Source organism: Lepisma saccharinum, chromosome 20 (genome assembly GCF_977018435.1).
Source record: "Lepisma saccharinum chromosome 20, izLepSacc3.1, whole genome shotgun sequence".
Taxonomy (NCBI): domain Eukaryota; kingdom Metazoa; phylum Arthropoda; class Insecta; order Zygentoma; family Lepismatidae; genus Lepisma; species Lepisma saccharinum.
Window position 1 is genome coordinate 25,891,760 of NC_139248.1, and position 19,166 is coordinate 25,910,925.

Consider the following 19,166-nt stretch of genomic DNA (forward strand, 5'->3'; position numbering starts at 1 on the left):
TCTCCCAAAGGACTTTCATCTCCACAGACGATGTATACTCTTTCTAATGAGATAGTTTCTTCTATTCTTATAATGAAAAATACAGAATTGAAAGAAGAATCTTTGATTGCTTGATTAGTTTTACTTCGCATTTCTGCCACTTTTGGCTAATTGCGAAGATGAGGATGAATGATGATACAATGAGATGCATGAGCAGGTAATCACAAACAGGTGAGGGGCGACACAATACAGTTCCTCCTGGTTGAAGTCTCAGAGGCGTCAGGGCCTCGCTAGCCTGCAAAATGCAACCATGACCGAATCTTATATAAAAAATAAGTAAGAGATGCGTGAGAGCATTCATTACCTGTATGATATTCCAGTGTTGTTGTTTTTTTTGTTTTGTTTTTAAGGCATGGCAACAGAACACCACTCTTGGTGTTAATGAGGAATTTGCGTTGTTTAGCACCATCTTTGGTGTCTTAGATATTGTGTTACACACCATACGTAGATGTTATGGTGTCATCAGTCTCATGACCCTTAAAGTTACGGAAATTTCTTACAGTGTAGTGTGTAGTTCAATATCGTGAATATCTCATCAACCTCATGATTTAATCTTACATAACAGAGGTTTTCTGAAGATCTGTAATCAGGAAAGCAGAAACCCGCAATTGACGAAATGACCAATTCATTTTTCCTAGACGCCGACGTAATGCGATACAGGGACAAAACCTTAAATAATCCCAGCATGGCAGAGCTTTGTAATGAAATATCCATTAGTTAGTCTCCAATTGTTTTTCTCATAGCCAGTGACCTTCACCAACGTATAAGCAGTGATGCAGTCCGAAGTCAAAAAGTACCAGATAAGTTGATTTTACGTAGCAAAACTCTTTCTAGAGATATCGTACAGCATGCCAACTGACATTAACGGCCTTACACCATCATTTCTCTAGTAAAGTTTTTACAGTGAAGAAACAGGGTATCACTAGACGGCTAGAGTCCCATATGATCACCCTTCCCCACTAAGACGTAGAAAAAGCAATACAATACAAAAAAAATCAGTGTATTTAAGGAAGACCAGTAACGATTCATTCTGGCTTATTATACTTGTATGCTTTACCATCCTGGCAACAACTGCAAACACTTGAGTGCGAGTTTTTGTTTTTAAGTCCACTTTATGCACAGATGGGATAATCAGGACTGAACCGAAGTTTAAAGTGGGATCCGAACAGCTACGTGCCTTCAACGGGTATCGAACGCGGGACCCCTCGATTACAAGGCGACGTTAGAACTACGCCATTGGGAAGGCCAAGTACTTCAAACAGATTTGTTGAACGGAGAAAGGAAGGAAGAGAAAGGAGGAAAAATAAAGAGGGAGAGAAAGAGAACGAGGAAAGAAAGAAAATAAAACAAGAGGGAGAGAAAGAAAACTAGGAAAGAAAGAAAATAAACAAGAGGGAGAGAAAGAAAACGAGGAAAGAAAGAAAATAAAACAAGAGTGAGCGAAAGAAAACTAGTATAGAAAGAAAATAAAACAAGAATGAGCGAAAGAAAACGAGGAAAGAAAGAAAATAAAACAAGAGGGAGAGAAAGAAAACAAGGAAAGTAAGAAAATAAAAGAAGAGTGAGCGAAAGAAAACGAGGAAAGAAAGAAAATAAAACAAGAGGGAGAGAAGGAAAACGAGTATAGAAAGAAAATAAAACAAGAGGGAGGGAAAGAAAACGAGGAAAGAAAGAAAATAAAACAAGAGGGAGAGAAAGAAAACTAGGAAAGAAAGAAAATAAAACAAGAGTGAGCGAAAGAAAACGAGTATAGAAAGAAAATAAAACAAGAGTGAGCGAAAGAAAACGAGGAAAGAAAGAAACTAAAACAAGAGGGAGCGAAAGAAAACGAGTATAGAAAGAAAATAAAACAAGAGGGAGGGAAAGAAAATAAAACAAGAAGGAGAGAAAGAAAACGAGTGTAGAAAGAAAATAAAACAAGAGGGAGAGAAAGAAGACGAGGAAAGAAAGAAAATAAAACAAGAGGGAAAGAGAGGAGAAAGAAGAGGAAAAGAAAGACGAAGAAAGTAGCGAGAGGGTGAGAGAGAGAGAGAGAGAGAGAGAGAGAGAGAGAGAGAGAGGATTAGAGCGATGGAGAAAGAGAAAAAGAAAGAAAGAAACGAGAGAGATGAACATAGAGAGTACTAAAGAAAGACGAGTAAGAAAAGAGAGAAACAGGAAGGAATGAAGAAGAGAGAGTATGAGGATAAAAATGCCAAAAAACTGACAACTTCAGCACTTGCGACTTTCGCAACGGTAATTTTATAAAAGGGCACCTTCATGTCAGTCCGCCAGTTACTACACACCGATGGTCCGCTAACGTGTATTCAATGCGAAGAATCAACGACCGCAATCTGAAGAGATTTTCCGGTGCAGAAATTCTTCCGTCCCGCACGCCACTCATTGTTATCTCTGTCTACGCTGGTTCATTCACACGATTGTTGCTCGGTGTCCCTGCATGCAACTCCAAGAGTTCATGTGACTCTTTTGGCCTCGTTTGTATTTGTGCCCAGCGACCGCTTTTTCCTCGTACGCGACAAACGGTAGCCTCTGAATTCGTCATTTTTATGTGAAGCACCTTACCTGAATTGCAAAAAGGAGCAATTGATTTCGCATTAACTTCACTTTCTCAGAGCGCTTTTACCGATAACTTACTTCCTCGTTGTGCTATTATACTTTCTATGTTTTTTTATTAGTATTTTGGACCATAGCCAGGTCTAGCGCAACTGCTGGGGGGGGGGTCACTCGCTCAGCTCCATTTACTTGTTGTACCACCACATTCGCGAAATCACAAAACAGCATTATAGCATTTTTGTACCATGTTGTATAACAAATCAAAAATTTTGTACAAGTCAATTAAAGGAGAAGAATCAAAATTTCTACCTACGATTTACTTGTATCACTTTTGATTTTGATTTTTCTCTCTTAATTGGTTTGTACAAAATTTCAAAGTTGTACAAAATTGTACAATAACACTGTGGTTCTACAAGTAAATGGTAGGTAGAAATTTTGATTTTGACTTTACACAATTTTTGAATTGTACAGAATGGTACAGTAGAACATTGCTAAAATGTTTTTTTGTGATTTCGAGAATATGGTACTACAAGTAACTGGAGCCCACTAGCACGAGGTACGGTCCCATTAACCAACCACCCGAATTTTCTAACTTCATGTACTGTTTTGACATTACTTAAAAATATTTATGATTACCGAAATGACGTTCTAAACAAAGAACTACATAACAATCGTGTTTAAATATTTTAATAAAGAAGATTGTTGCTATGCAGTGTTCGTTTAATTAGAATGAAAGAATGAAATGAAAATATTATTTCATATGAAACAATGTAAATTCACCATCCCGTCAAAATTATATGGAAACTAAACAAAAGAGAATTATGATAAAGAATGGTATTCGATATGATTAAAATTGACACTTTTTTACGTAATATAATAGTTTTGATATTGAACATACTCAGTTTTATACTTAAATATAATAAAGCGGCCCCGGCGCCTACCCAGCGTCGAATAACATGGGTACCTGGGGGAAACCCTGGGGGGTAAAGGCGGTCAGGGGCGTGATGCTGATCACATCACTCCCACTCACGACCGGATCAAGAAAGTGTGGGGCGTTACCCCCACACCCCCTATACGCCTTCATGGCGTGGTGCTATGCACAGGGGAACACTTTACTTTTTTTTTTTTTTTACAGTGGCGCATCGGAAATGAAGAGAAACACTAAATTAGAAACTTCATTATAGCCTCCCATAATTCCTGGTTTTAACATTCAGCATGTTGTTCTTATTGCACTTGGGTATTAGTACGAAATAGACTATACTCGTGTATAGATTAATTGTGATTATATAGGACACATGTACTTCAGACTAAGGGTCAAAAGTCTGATTTTTTTTTCAGACGAATCTAGGACAATTGCGATGATTTCGACGGTGAAGGCCATTCTACAAATTAGGACAATTGCGACGATCAGAACCTAACCTAACCTACCCAAAGACACCACAGAACTAATAATGCCGTAGAAGGTTGGAACAACAAAATATAAAGGTGGCTTGGAAGACCGCATCCAAAAATTCATGATGTTCTGGCCTGCCTCAAGAACCAAGCAGAAGACGTCAACATCAAGTACATGCTGATGGAACTTAATCTATAGGAACATTGAATTTTCGCGATGCGCGAAATCGCGAAATGTGACAAAAAAAAAAGATGCAATTTTGAACATTCTGCACGTAACTACACCCCCAATGATGAAATATGCATGAGTTTTATTCGCGAAGTAATGCGAAATGTGTGCTTTTCCACGAAATGAACGCTTTTTCGCTAAATAACCGTGAAATATCAACAAATTAAGTAGAAAACACGCAAAAACCGGCAATCAAGGTTGTGCGCGCAACTGTCGATTTGAAACGAAACGTTTGCTTAAAGTTTCCTACCACTTGCAGCTGAAGAACCACAACCTCAGTTCGAAAACTTCGCTCCCTGTCAAGCTGCATTCCTTTCTTCCCCCGAATGTCTACTCAACTTCCAGTTTCGCTGAACTTGCTAGCTGTAGCAGCGATAAGATAAGGATATGCTTTAAATACATACAATGAATAAATCACTTGAGATATGCAATTTAGAAATGAAGTAATTTTGTGTTGGTATTTTCTTTTTGGTTGGAGAGCTAAGTTCTTGTGTATGTGTACAGTATATAAAAATGAAGTAGATTATCAATTTATAGATCTTTTGTATGTTGTTTCCTCTCATAATGAAAAAGTGTGTGCCATTTTTTTTCCACCGCTGGTAGCCTATATACCACTGATCTAACATTTTATTTACCGCTCTCCTCAGTTTTTATTTACCATAAATTTGTCTCCCTATTAATCTAGAAGGTCAGAAAAGGATGAAGCGTGACATTAAAATCGACGAGGGAGTTTGAATGTGTATTCCCACATATGAGGCAACGGGTGACTTCAAAAGGAGCCTGTTGGCTATAGCCCATGTTTAAAGAGTTCATTCAAAAATATCAATATTTCACATAATTCTCTTGTAAGAGGTATTGTGCTCTGTATTGTACGGGGTGTTAAGTCAATTTGATAGAAGATTTAATATGTCATCACAATTGTCCACCCGTCCTTTCACTTCTAACTGTGTTCATCGAAATTGCACGTAATCGCAAATATCCGGCTACCTCTTCAGACATCTGAAAAACTTTGGTATACCCTAGATCCTGGTAATAGTCCCCGCGTATGTTGTATACTCCAGATCCCGCACCAGTCTAGGACCTGCTCTGTTTTGAGCCCTATGTTAATCAAGAGATTCCTTGCTCGAATCCCGACCTTGTCACACTTCTTTGAGTGTGTCCCTTCATCATGTCATCATCACTCATTCCCTTCGTCGTCGTGATTAGCCAAAACAGGCAGAAAAGCGACATTAAATAACAAAAATCTAATCAAATTACTTTCAACATTGAAATGAAGAACATTACAGACAAGAGCTGAAAGGAGGATGAAGTAAATTTAAACCAGCAAGTTTGGAGGAAGAAATAACGAAGTAAACATTGGAAGGAAGATTTTTTTTTTAATACGCAATCCCATAGGAAGAAGTAAGCTTGGATATAAGGTTTTCTCCTTAGAAATAAATAAATTATGTGTTAGAACTTCGCGGAAGACATGATTATGTTAGTAACCATTTACTTCAACGAAACCAAGATCAATTATTATTATAAGCATTAGTCACATTGAGAATTTACAGTTCGTTAAATAACTTTTACCATACAATAAGCAGCGACGGAGGAAAGAAGACTGTCTTTAGTGAAAACACATCACAAAGGTTTCAGACAGCCCTTGAAAAAAAAAGGCATTTGCAAAAAAGTATGTGACAAGGAAACCACGTATTAACAAAACAAAGCAACGTTTCTTCGAACTTTACATTTCTTAGCGGACATAACGAGGTTCGATGCACACACACTAGAAAACAAGCTTCTGTGTAAACAAAACGCCTGCCACGAAGAACAACAACAAAGATTTTGGTGTGTTGAAATTCAATGACAGCGAAGCATATTCAAAAGGCGAAAAGACATAACTTACACAACTATGAATGATGTAAAGTCATTGTCTGCGCCTGTGTATCGCAGACACGGATCTCTTTCAACACAGCAGCCACCAGAACATTCGAGTTGAACGTACCCATGCGCTGTTTTCTCTCAAAGATTCGTATCTTCCAGAACACGGCAATGCAGGGTTCCAGCGGTTCCAGTCATCGTATTATTTTCCAGCATTATCCTGGAATTATCAGTAGGTGGCTGGTGAAAGTAGAGGGGGAGGGGGTGAGTTTTTACATGAAACTCGACCTTGGCGTTGAGTCGGATCAATCTGCTGTATGCATGTTCATTGTTCCACAAGAGAGAACCACACGTTCAGTCTCCTTCAAGTTAGTTTCCGCATAAAAGCTCATATTGTTTTGTCTCTTTCTTACACACGCACATGAATACCTAAGACGCACACTTTGTCTTGTGAAGATTCAGCTAGACTTGAACACGTGTCTGAAGCCTTTTATATTTCATAATAATAACAAGAACACTGACTTTTGCACATTTACATGTTCTTTTCGCTTAATAAAAATGCATAAGCTCTATGCTTTCAACATATTGTTGAGATTTGTTTTTGATAACTCTGATGAAACTGTATAGTGCTTATAAATGCACATTCGAGATTTTATTTATTGATTTGTTTTATTTTACTTCGCTTTTTGTGCCACTTTTGGCTAATTTGCGAAGATGGGGATGAGTGACATGATGATATTGATGAAACACTCACAAACATCCATGCCCAGGCCGGGATTCGAACCCGCGACACATTTGAGATGTTAGTGCTTATTTTAGCTTAACGTTGCATATAACAGCTTATATTGCCGACCTCCATGGCAGATGTTAGCACAGAGCGATACGACGTCAGGGGTCCCGGGTTTGAATCCCGGCATGGACATCGATACTCTTCGTGAGTGTCCCTTCATCAATTTCATCATATCATCACACATCATCATCTTCGCGATTAGTCAAAAGTGATAGAAATGCGAAGTAAAATAAACCAAATCAATCAACAGCATATATACAAGGTGGGCTCAAAGTCTTATATATAGGAAGTAATTTTCCATGCAAACGTCCATTGGCAATTCGCGTATTGCATTTTTTGCTCTTAGCGTGAAAAGTATAGATACTGTAACGTCTCACCTTGGGCAATAGTTAGGTCAATGACATTCCAAAACTGGAATCTTCCACCACCTATGAGCAACATAGCAATACCTTACTTTCCAAATTCCAGCGACAGCAGGAGAGGTGATTTATTGATAATCTGTTGATAGGATATCTTCATAATCTGTTGTTACGTACCCAATAGGACCAAGTAATGTAAATAGTTTGCTAAAGAGGAATAGAGGTGGCAGCACCAGGCATATAAAATTAAGAATTAGCATAATATATGTGAATAACTTTATAAATAAGAACAAAGCAAATTGAAAAGATGAAAAACAATAGAATATATTATAAGAAGACAAAGAATAAATATAAAAGAAATAAATTAATGTATATACTTGATAAATCAAACTAGTTTTCATATGTAAATTGGTCAGAAAACTAAAGAAGTCAAAGCACTGCTACAAATCTATGTCTGAGATCTTCAATCTGTTTGTATTTACCTTTCCAACTTTTGGTTGCGCGTGTCAGTCGTTTGGCACCAAGTACACCCTAGGTTGGACATATTTAGTGTTGGCGCGTTCCAATCGCAGCCACAGGGGAGGAAATTAGTAAAGTTCCCAAAGCCTAAGGGAAAAAGCTGTAAGAAGGATAAAGTAATCCACAAATCTACGAAGAAGGAAGTCCATATAGAAGAATATTCAAATCGAGAAAAGAAATAATAAAAAGCATATTGAGATGAAAATTGACTGTGAATGAAAATTACAGAAGAATGTAGCTTATCATGTAAATATTTTGATTCCATGTATCCTGTGTTCGAATAATATGTACGTTTAAACGTCTTCATTGGAAGGCATCCTGTCTGGTTTCGTTGTCTACAAAGAACCCTACCCTGTAGATATTCTAGCTGAGGTTTAAGATAAAGATTTATGTACCTTTGCACAAATGGAGGTAGCACTGTGCATGGCTGTATCTTGAGTGGTAACCGTATGGTAGGGGAGAAGGGTAAGGTGGCATTCCCCATTCCTGTTGGAAATGTTTATCCCATTTATAACGCTATTCTATCGTAGAATCGTACACTGTAAAAGGTTGACTGGAGAAATCACGGTGCAAGACCGTCAATTTCCGCTGCCATTCTACTACCGTAAAATGATCCTGGCCATTTTAAACCTAATTAATGTTATATAATGGTTCAGTTTTTAATATATATATATATATATATATATATCTTAAATTCAATCTATGATCATTTTCAATCTTTGTGCGCATAATTAAATATCTTGGTTTAAATTTTATAAAACAGACTTAAAATATTGTAAAATTTAAATTTAAATTTACAATTAACAATGTACGATTAAATACACTTAAAGACATCATGATTCATCATAGTTTGAATTCGAAATTGAAGATTTTGCTGCGATTTATACATGCTTCAAAAAAAAATGTTTTGTCTAGGCTTTAGAGCGGTTAAATGTTGACCATTTATCATTTATCATAGGAGGTTTTGTTAACGGCTCACACGTGCTTCAAGAGTTTATTGTTTCAGTCTGTTTTAAAGTCTACTTTATGCACGGAGAGGCTAATTGGGACTGCACATGCAGTTTAAAGTGGGATCCGAACAACTATGTGCTCCATCTTGTTAAAATGTACTTGTAGCTTCAACGTGGCTAAAGGGTTGTTAAGGTGAAAATTCATTATGCAGATTTTTTTCGTCCGGGCATTTCTAAGGAAATATTTGCTTGGAACCATGATGCGGAAGATTTTTTTCCTGCTTTTTCCGTTTCCCGCACGTGCGAAGTGTGACAATTATCGTGCAGTGAATGCAAATTCATGTCATGGAACGAGCAATTTTCCGAAAGAAGAGATCGTGCGCCACACTTCAGCGCACCATTGCCAACCCCACATGTCCATTTGTCGACGTGAAGCATTATTTATGTCCTTGGCTTTGCATGTCGCTGAAAGACAGGTACCTCATTCCTTCACTCTCTGAAAAGAAAAGAAAATCCTGTTCTAAATCATTGCATCCTCCGAGGACCAACACCTCTTCCGCCCATCCGTCTCCCTCTTCCTCTTTTTCAGTCACTTCTTCTGCCCCGAAGGTCCCTCTCCAGTTCTGTTCATCTTGGAATTTCATTTACTATCTTCTTCTCCCGGTCCGTGCCTTCTGGATGTTTTAAGTTTTTCATACTCCGGGGGTTTCCTGTCATTAGTGTGCGCGCACGGCTGCGAGGGTGGATGACCTTGCGGGTGAAGGAATTATCAGAAGACAAGCGTTCTTTCCCCCGAACGGCAACAAAAAAACACAAAAGATCGCCGTGATCAGCAAGTCTTTTGCACCCGAAGACGCGGTGGTAGATCTTTTAGAACTTTAAATGTTACGGTCTCTAAAGACAAACAGAGTTCTTTCCTTCTCTGGCCAGTTTTTTAATGCTTAACCAAGGTCACTTCTTCTAGCTTGAATGCAGCGAGATGGACAGAATGAAAGAAGGAACAGCGATTGACGGGACAGAAAAAGAAATCACCGACACTACTACACTTGCTAAACGCACGCAGAAAAACTGCTTTATTTGAGGCTAATCAAAAGCTTTTCGTTCAGCTCTTTGTTAATCATACAGCAAAATGTACTTTAGCACATTTGATAATTTTGAAGAAACTTGGTAACTCTAAGTAATTCTGTTTGGTCATAATTACTAAATTTGATCATGGAAAACTCCTTGCCTTTACTAGACGCAGTTGTTGTTGTATCATGTCATCTATGAGGTTGCTAATCCTGGATAGTACTTACATTTATAGCACACACGGTAGGCATAATGATGTTCATGATCAAGAACCTGGTTGGAATTAGCTTAATCGTCGACTCAGTGATGTACCGTAGTTACGTCTACATGCGTTGTCTACAAGTAATCTACGCGTAGATTACATTGGGTTGTAGTTTACATAGACTACGTAGACAATCTAAAGTGCAATAAAATGAATTTTCAAGGGTTTCATGAAAGGAAAGTGACATTTTCAACTATATTGGTTCCTAACGAAATCAAAAGAACCCTATTTACAACAAAATTTCTCTTCTCTTCTATTATCAACTATGGATGAAGATAAATAGTATGCAAAAAACAACAACAGATGGCAGTCGTGAGCCAAGAGTGGTATTTTTCCCATAAAACACTAGAATATTTCCCATATTAGGTTTCTTCCTAGGTGGAAAATTATTCGAATTTGGAAGAAAGGGTATGAAAAGTTATCCTTACACATCAGCAACTGATACGCAGTATAATTTTCTTTTAATTCCACGACGCCCTTTGCTAAGTTATCACCTTTTGCCATGTTGTGTATAAAATAGTCTACGTGTAAAATGTAGACTATCGTTGTTTACGCGTAGATGCACATCACTGCGTCGACTACCGCTTTTTTCGTCTTGCTGTGGGGAGAATTTCACGAAGAGCATCCAGAGCACCCAACAGATAGCAAAGTAAGTTTCGTACTTTTACGTCAGGACTCTTCTCTGCCACTATTGGCTAATCGCTAGTGTTGCCCATTAGACGAGACTTTGACCTGTCTCGTCTCGTGGAAATGCTGTGAAATGCTGTCTCGTCTCGAAAATATTCGTTTGTCTCGGGACACATGATCAATCTCGTCTCGTCTCGAATTTTTAAAAGCTTGTCCCGTCTCGTCCCGTGGGCAACACTACTAATCGCAATGACGTTGCGGGAGAATTCCATGAAGCGCATCCATAGCACACAACAGAAATAAAAGCGATTTGGACTTTTATTTTAGGACACTTTTCTCCCACTTTTGGCTAAACCTAACGATGCTGCGGGGAAATACCATGAAGAGCATCCAAAGCACCCAACAGAATGGTGAAGCGTTGAAAGAATTAACCTCCATAGATATACTGATATAATGCGGAGGAATGGGAAAATTGGCGGGAAAAAATAGCGAAGTTATATAGTGCACTTAAATAATAACTAACTGACTATGCGGAAGAGAAACATTCTTCAAAAAGCAGACGATATAATCATGTAGCGAAATGCACGTTAAAAGGAAAATATAAAATACACTAAAAGAAGTGAGAAATTTTCATTCGCATGATTAATCACAAAACTCGTTAGTGAACCTGCGAATGGCTTGTGAAATAACGAAAGAATTTGGACCACCCATTCTTTCACAATGTTACATCATCGTTAATAATCACTACTTAGAAGTTACCATTCGTCTTGCATTTAAAATGAAACATATAAGGAGAATGGTAAGTGCTAACAGCTAAGTGCATTGAGTCATTACACCGTACGTATATCTATGAATCACTAGATTGATGAATGCAGTCATTGCTCACTGATAAAAGAACTTTATTAATTAAACTATTCGTTGAGATTAATGTATTGTAGCTGAGATTGTTTCACAAACACTATGATTCAGGCTCAGCTCAGGAGTTTTCTGAATCATCAATGTTTTGTCATTTTGGCATGAAACCAGTCAACTCACTGATATTCGTATCACAATGGAAGGTTATACAAAGTACGCTCTGACGTGACCAGTTTAAAGTTCCATTTGTGGGAAAAACCTTTTTAAGGGAACAAAATGTCAGTTGAATCTTCTGATTGCAATTACTAGAACACAATTCGCGGTGTTTGAAGAGAAGCATCAGATTCGGTTCACAAAGCAGATATTGGAGATGAGAGACTCATGTTCGCGACGAAAAATAGTTCGGCAGATCGAGTTAGTTTGTTGTGTTTATGTTTGTTACTATACTTACTTTCTTTTTTATTTTTGTCAGTGAATATCTTTGTTTGCTTTCTTTCTTTATATTTGCTAGTATATTTTATTTTGATCCTTTCACATTGATAGTTTTCTTACTTTCTCACTGTAAGTTTGTATTCTCCTTCTTTCTCCTTGTAAATTTGTGTATTTTCTTTCTTTTTCCTTGTAAATTTGTGTATTCTCCTTTCTGCTTGTAAGTTTGTGAATTTTCTTTCTTCCTCCCTGTAAGTTTGTATGTTTTCTTTCTTTCTCCCTGTAAGTTTGTATGTTTAGTTTCTCGTTGTAATTTTGTGCATTTTCTTACTTTCTCCTTGTAAGTTTGTGTATTTTCTTTCTTTCTCTTACTAAGGCTGTGTGTTTTATTTCTTTTCCTTTATTACATTATTTGCTTGCATTCTTTGTTTGTCTCTCTTTCCGTCAAGATCTAAGTTTACCTAGTATAGTGCCAGTACTCTTGTCAAGGTCCAAATCCATCCAAACAATATCTTAAGTCCACATCAACTCATTATCCTTTCCCGTCAAAGGGATCCGGGGAAATATCCGTGTTAAAAGCCGGGAGTGGCTGCCAACTGTCAAGGCTTTCGGTAACCGATACATACTTGATGCATATCAAGAATTGGCTTTCCAAAGTTCTCCTTTGTTGCGCAACACTGCGCATAACTTAGTGGAAGAAATCTGTCAGCCTTGACATTGTGTGGTGAGCTGTTTGAAAGGCTGGAGTACGCCTGCTGTGTAAATATCTGTGTGTTCCTGCATAACGGTGAAGTGTTGGTTAACACAAGTCGTGCATTCCGCCTCGTGTCTCCACCAGTGCCGCGGTGGTCAATGTTCATACATTGATGTGTTGTGTGCTTCCAAGAACTGTGGAGCACACACATCAAGAATAAATAGTTATCAGTTCTCTCTCCTTCTTCTCTTTCACTACCCATCACTCATACTTTGTTTCTATCCCCATTTCTCTATCGCTGCTTACTTTCTCTTCGACTCTGTTTCTAAGAGAAACATCTCTCTTACTTATCCCGTTTGTTTCTCTCCCTTTCTCTATATCTTTTGTCTTGTTTCTCTTTTTTTCTTCTCTACCCCTGTTTCTTTGTTTCTCTGTCTCTCTTCATTCCTTTTTCTTCTCTACGCATGTTGTTTTGTTTCTTTTTCTTCTCTATTTTGCTCCTGTTTATTTTTCTTATCTACCCATGTCTCTTTGTTTCTCTGTGTCTCTCTTCATTCTCTATCCCTGTTGCTTTCTTTGTCTGTATCTTTTACTCTCTACCCCTGTGCTTTGTTCTCTGTTTCTTTCCATCTGCTCTCCTGTTCTTTGTTTCTTTGTGTCCCTCTTTCTTCTCTACCTCTGTTTCTTTGTGTCCCTCTTTCTTCTCTACTTCTGTTGCTTTGTTTCTCTGTCTCTCTCTTCATTATTTTTTCTTCTCCACGCATGTTGTTTTGTTTCTTTTTCTTTTCTATTATGCTCTTGTTTATTTATCTTCTTTACCCATGTTTCTTTGTTTCTCTGTGTCTCTCTTCATTCTCTACCCCTGTTGCTTTTCTTTGTCTGTGTCTTTTCCTCTCTACCCCTGTGCTTTGTTCTTTGTATCTTTCCATCTGCACTCCTGTTCTTTGTTTCTCTGTGCCTCTCGTTTCTCTGCCTCTGTTGCTTTGTTTCTTTGTGTCCCTCTTTCTTCTCTACTTCTGTTGCTTTGTTTCCCTGTGTCTCTTTTTCTTCTCTATTCCTGTTCTTTGTTTCTCTCTCTTTCTTCTCTACTCCTGTTCTTTGCTTCTCTGTGTGTCTCTCTCTTCTCTACTCCTGTTCTTTGATTCTCTGTGCCTTTTCTTCTCATCTTCTATCTAATATCTAATATCTCTGTATCTCCTTTTCGTCTCTATGCCTGTTACTTTGTTTCTGCCTCGTTTCCTTCTCTACCCCTGTCGCATTATTTCCCTGTGTGTGTCTGTTTCTCCGCCTTTGTTGTTCATCCTTTTTCTTTTCCTCTACGTTTCTTACTCTGCCTCTGTTGCTCGTCCTGTGTGTTTCGTAAAAGTCTCTTGTCCACTTTGCTTCTCTCTTTGTCTGTTTTTCACCTCCTTTGTTTTTCTCTGTGTCGTTTTCTCTACCCTGTTTCTCATGTCTTTGTCTGTTTACCTCTGTGCCTCTTTTTCTCTGCCCTGTTGCTCATCTCCTGTGTTTCTCTACGTTTATCTTGTTTTTCTTACTCTATTGCATATCCCTTTTGTTTCTCTCTCTCCATGCATCTTATTCTCTACCTCGCTGCTCATTTGGTTTCTGACAATGACTTCATCTGGATTTTCTTCAATAGTCAATGAAAATGGCATATTCACTGAATGACCAACTGCAAACCCCTACATCGGGAATACAACTCTTCCTGCGTAAGAAGATTTCTTCATGAATAATTCTGCGAGAAGTTTAAAATTCACAGGAAATTCCACTGCTCTGACGTTTCCAGAAACGTGTCCATCTCACACGACACGTTTCTGGAATTGTGGAATGACAAAGAAAGGAACTTCCCAGTCCTGAAAATTAGCTTCATAATTGCACTCATTTGTAGAGGAAGTGCAGTTTTGGAATGCTAATGCCGAATAAAAGATGGCGCTGCTTGCACATTCCAGTTACTGTTATAAAGTTGGGTTTGTTGTCCATTTTGTTAGTTTGTACGGTTAAGATTTATTCAGACATATTTGTTTCTGCGAATTAACGAGATTACGGAAAGCGTGATCAACAGATTTTTACAATCTCCTTGCCTCTAGAGAAATCACCAGAGAAGCATGGCTACTGGGTGGATTTAAAAGTTAACAATGGGTCGAACAAAACTATCTCGTGCATGATAAGTTTTGAGAACTGATTATGACGTGAAACTGATTAGAATACAGAATTTTGTTACCAATATGGTGAGGAATTGAAGACTAAAATTGGTAAACGCTGTAAGTGCCAAAATAATTCAAACACCGTTTTCTACGGTAAACTGTCCAATGTGCCATGCTTTATAATGTGGTAAACGTGAAAAGTGGCTGGTAGCCCTCTAAGTAGTTCAAAGGGCGTGTAAAGAGATCACTAGTGTGCACGTTCTTACGGGCTGATGTGCGGACCGATGCGATTTCCCAACACTTTCACTTTTGGCACTTACAACGTTTACCACTTTTAGTCCTCAATTCACCTCTATATACAGGGTGGTGTAAAATAGGTTGACGGTCTTTCTTTTGTATTTGTGTTTATGTTTGGTGTTCATGTGTTTATGTTTACATAATGTCACTGCTCTAATAAATGGCATATGTCAACTGTGAACTGTCAACTTACTTCTGCACCACCCTGTAGTTAAAGAACCTTCTGTGCAACGATTAGCAGATCATGACACCATGGTGTCACTTTGTCCTTTTTAATGGATGAAGAACCTGATCCCGTGTAGAGTGGCTGGCCCAATTATCATCACTGTTAACGCATCTATAAACGTTGATCTTGATCAATTTCATCACCCATCCTCATCGTCGCGAATAGCCAGAAGTGGCAAGAAAAGTGACGCTAATAAACAAAAACCTTATCAAATATCTTCTGTAGGGTTTGTGTTCGTTCTGTGCACGTGAGATTTTCCCGTAATCTGTTTCGTGCAATCACCATTCAACCTCTTCGTGGCGATTAGTCGAAAATTGCAGAAAAGCGACGTGAAATGAAACAAATACAACAGAGGAACTTGATAAGACTGTGAGAGGTGCTTCATTGATTGATTTGGTGAAGGGACACTTACAAAGAACACATGCCCAGGCCGGGATTGCAACCTGAGATCCTTGCCGTCGTAGCGCGTTGTGCTAACCATTGCGCAACGGAGATCGGCGTAAGGTGCTCGAGAAAGCAAAAGTCGAATCAGTGACCAGTTTCTGCTCATTTGCAAAGCCAGTGACCAGGGACAGCGTTCAAAATTGCGTCAAACGATTTGGACTTCCTGCGTCCTGTGGAGCTTTTTCGACTTTTGACCAACAAAAAAACGAGATGAAGAATCACAGCTTCCTCTTCGGCTGCTTATTATGCGCACGCGGGTGGGGGCCCAACATTCCAGCTCACGAACATTATCTCAGCCAATAGGATCAGTTTGTGCATCCTCCCCGGGTAGTGCTTTCGTCACACTTGATTGAATATTGTCGCGTGTCCGGCAGTTGTTAGAAGTCGTAGCGACCGGTTGTGCTTCCCGTCGTGGACATTCCGCAACTGCCCAATTAGATTAGCCTCCAGCAAAACCAGTGTTTCCATAAGGTGGACCTGATAAGGTGTCTTACTTTTCCAAATCCATGCCTGTTCTACTTCATGTACATGCTTTTACATGGAAATGATTTTTTTTTAATCGTTTCTGACAAGAAGTTCAAAACATCGTGTCTCATTTAGTCTTCGGTTGTACTCTCGATTTTGGGGGAGGGGGAGATTTTAATTTACACACAGTCACACAAATAAATAAATAAATATGGAGCATTCCATTGCCATGGGTGTTGCAGGTCTCTTGAGTGAGAGAGAGAGAGGGGGGGGGGAGATATTTACTTCAGTAAGGTATATTTGAAGTCAAAACCAATTGCTTATCTTTGTTATTATAACAAACACTTTTCACCAAGAACATATTTGGTGAGGATTTTCTTTAACAAGACTAATGTTGGGGGGGGGGGGGTAATTCACCCCCAGGATTTTGCGCCCTGCGTTTGATTTAAGCCATATCACTCAACGTAACTGCTACACTAAAGTTGCGGATCTTACAATATATCTTTAATCACTATAGCTTATACATAAGAAAGGAGCTATTTTTCAAAAGGCACGTGGTTTTGCTTACTTTAACTTCGTTCTTACAGTGGGTGGAGAATAGGAAATCCCATTGGCCCAAACTTAGTCCTATTTATCAGAGTTTGCAACACTAGCCCGAGGTACGTCCTTGTTAAGTTATTATCACAGGATGAAGCGGCGTAACGAAAATTACACACGTGTTGCAATCACTAGTAAAAACTTAAGAATGAATGCGTATCTTCGAAATTCGTGTAGCCCACGCAACCCCCCCGGGTTAAGGATACGAAGAGAGGTTTAAAAATAACAAGAATTTGAAGACTATTCGTTCCAGCGTGACCGAGTTTTTGCTACTTCCGCGCCATTGTCGAAGTGGCGAGTCAATTTTCAAAAGGCTGTAAAATGAAGGTGGGTTCATCACCGTGACAATGAACTGAGATTGTTAGAACTGTTGAGTGTGGCGTGTAATAAGGACAAGGTATTTTCACGTCCAACAAAGCATTGTCTTGTAAACGACCTGTTGACTGTTTTCCAGGATTTTGCTTCACATTCGGAAAACCTCCTGTTAGCAAATATGTTTGTAAAAAGCTCATACGTGTTCATGTCAGTGGCGTATGCTGAGTCTAAGACCCGGACTAGCTCACTACGACACATTTTTCTAGGCTATGCAGCAAGAGAGAAGACTAGGCTCATTCTTGACGTCTTCGAGGAAGCCACGTTGCCATCCCAACGGTAGTCAGGTTGCCAACTCCTAAGAATTCAGGTTGCCAACTCCTAAGAATTCAGGTTGCCAACTCCTAAGAATTCAGGTTGCCAACTCCTGAGAATTCAGGTTGCCAACTCCTAAGAATTCAGGTTGCCAAATCCTAAGAATTCAGGTTGCCAACTCCTGAGAATTCAGGTTGCCAACTCCTGAGAATTCAGGTTGCCAACTTTAAAATTGCCATTATCTTATTTTTGAAATCAGGTTAATTCACAGTTTCTAATCGATTTTTCTTCAGTATTTTACTTTCTAGGCTTCAGGCTTTGCAGATAGCCTAGTTAGCCTGGAATATACGACCCTGGTTCATGTGTACCCGAACATTTCATAAAGCCCGCTTTAGACGGCGGCATTTTTCTTTAACAGCTTTGGTATCTACGTAAATGCTTCCAAAAATAGACCTTTTCGTAGTAGGCAATACTTTACACGGAAGCATTTCACATAACATTCCAGTTAGTATTTGTGATTAAATATATACAGCACGAAAGGCATACGAGTTACGCTGTTTTCATTTAACAAGTAATAAATTTAAAGAGGGAGATATACAATTTAAATGGGAAATGGTTATTTAATTGACGAGATATCGTGTAAACAAAGTGAACGTTTACACATGTTTTTGTAACATGAATAACCCTCATCCTCACCTACATTGAGATATTTCTATCCATGCTTCAGTGCCTGGTGTTGACAAGTGATACAAATAATGTGTGTACTGTATGCGTTACAAACAGTGGCGGCGATTGGGTTCTAAAACTGAAGGGGGGGGGGGGCAAGGGCACTTTACTTTCCCTTGGTAGATAAGGTTTATCATAGTGCGGGGGCAAAAGCAGCTCTCCTAATTAGTGTTGCCCACGGGACGAGACGGGACAGGCTTTTAAAAATTCGAGACGAGACGAGATGGACCATGTGTCATAAGACAAACGAATATTTTCGAGACGAGACAGCATTTCCACGAGACTCCACGAGACGAGACAGCATTTCCACGAGACTCCACGAGACGAGACAGGCCAAAGTCTCGTCTCGTGGGCAACACTACTCCTAATCGCCGCCACTGGTTACAAAGTATGTATTTAAGCAGCGCCATCTATTTGTACCTAACGTGTTTTTATAAGAAACGTTATTCTTCTCGGTTGACTAGTTATCAGCTTTTAAAACTTTGAAGGGGAGATAGGGTTGAGTTGAGTTGGTGTTTTAAGTCCACTTTATGCACAGTAAGGCTAATCGGGACTGGACCTACAGTTTAAAGTGGGATCCGAACCACTTGTGCCTCCATCGGGTATCGAACCTGGGACCCCTTGATTACAAAGCGACGACGCCACCACTGCGCCATCGGGGAGGCCTGGGGAGATAGGGGAAATACACCCTCTACACTGGTGTAGGCAGGAGGTCGCTGATGGGGGTACAGCCCCCTCCGAGATTTTGAGGGGGGGAAAGCGAAGAATTCGGGAAAAACAGAGTGGGGAATGTAACCCCCCCCCCTTATTGCTATTTTTGAGAGTAGAAAGTTCTAAATATACGAAATATCTTATTGTGTTACCGTCCCCTTAGAAACCATCCGTGTATTATCTACCTTTACAATTCAAGGCCCTCCCGAAAAGAAAAAAAATAATCCTGCGTTCCCCAGTACAAATATTGTTCTAATTTGCAATATACACAGCGTGTCCACAAAAACATTCCGTGATTAT

The 19,166-nt window shown here is 39.1% G+C and overlaps 1 protein-coding gene across 1 annotated transcript in view; it reads left to right on the forward strand.

Moving 5' to 3' along the window:
- The window catches only part of rau (RA domain-containing protein rau), a 169,513-nt gene that overhangs the window by 31,872 nt on the left and 118,475 nt on the right, over positions 1–19,166 (forward strand). The gene's annotated exons all lie outside the window — the stretch shown is intronic.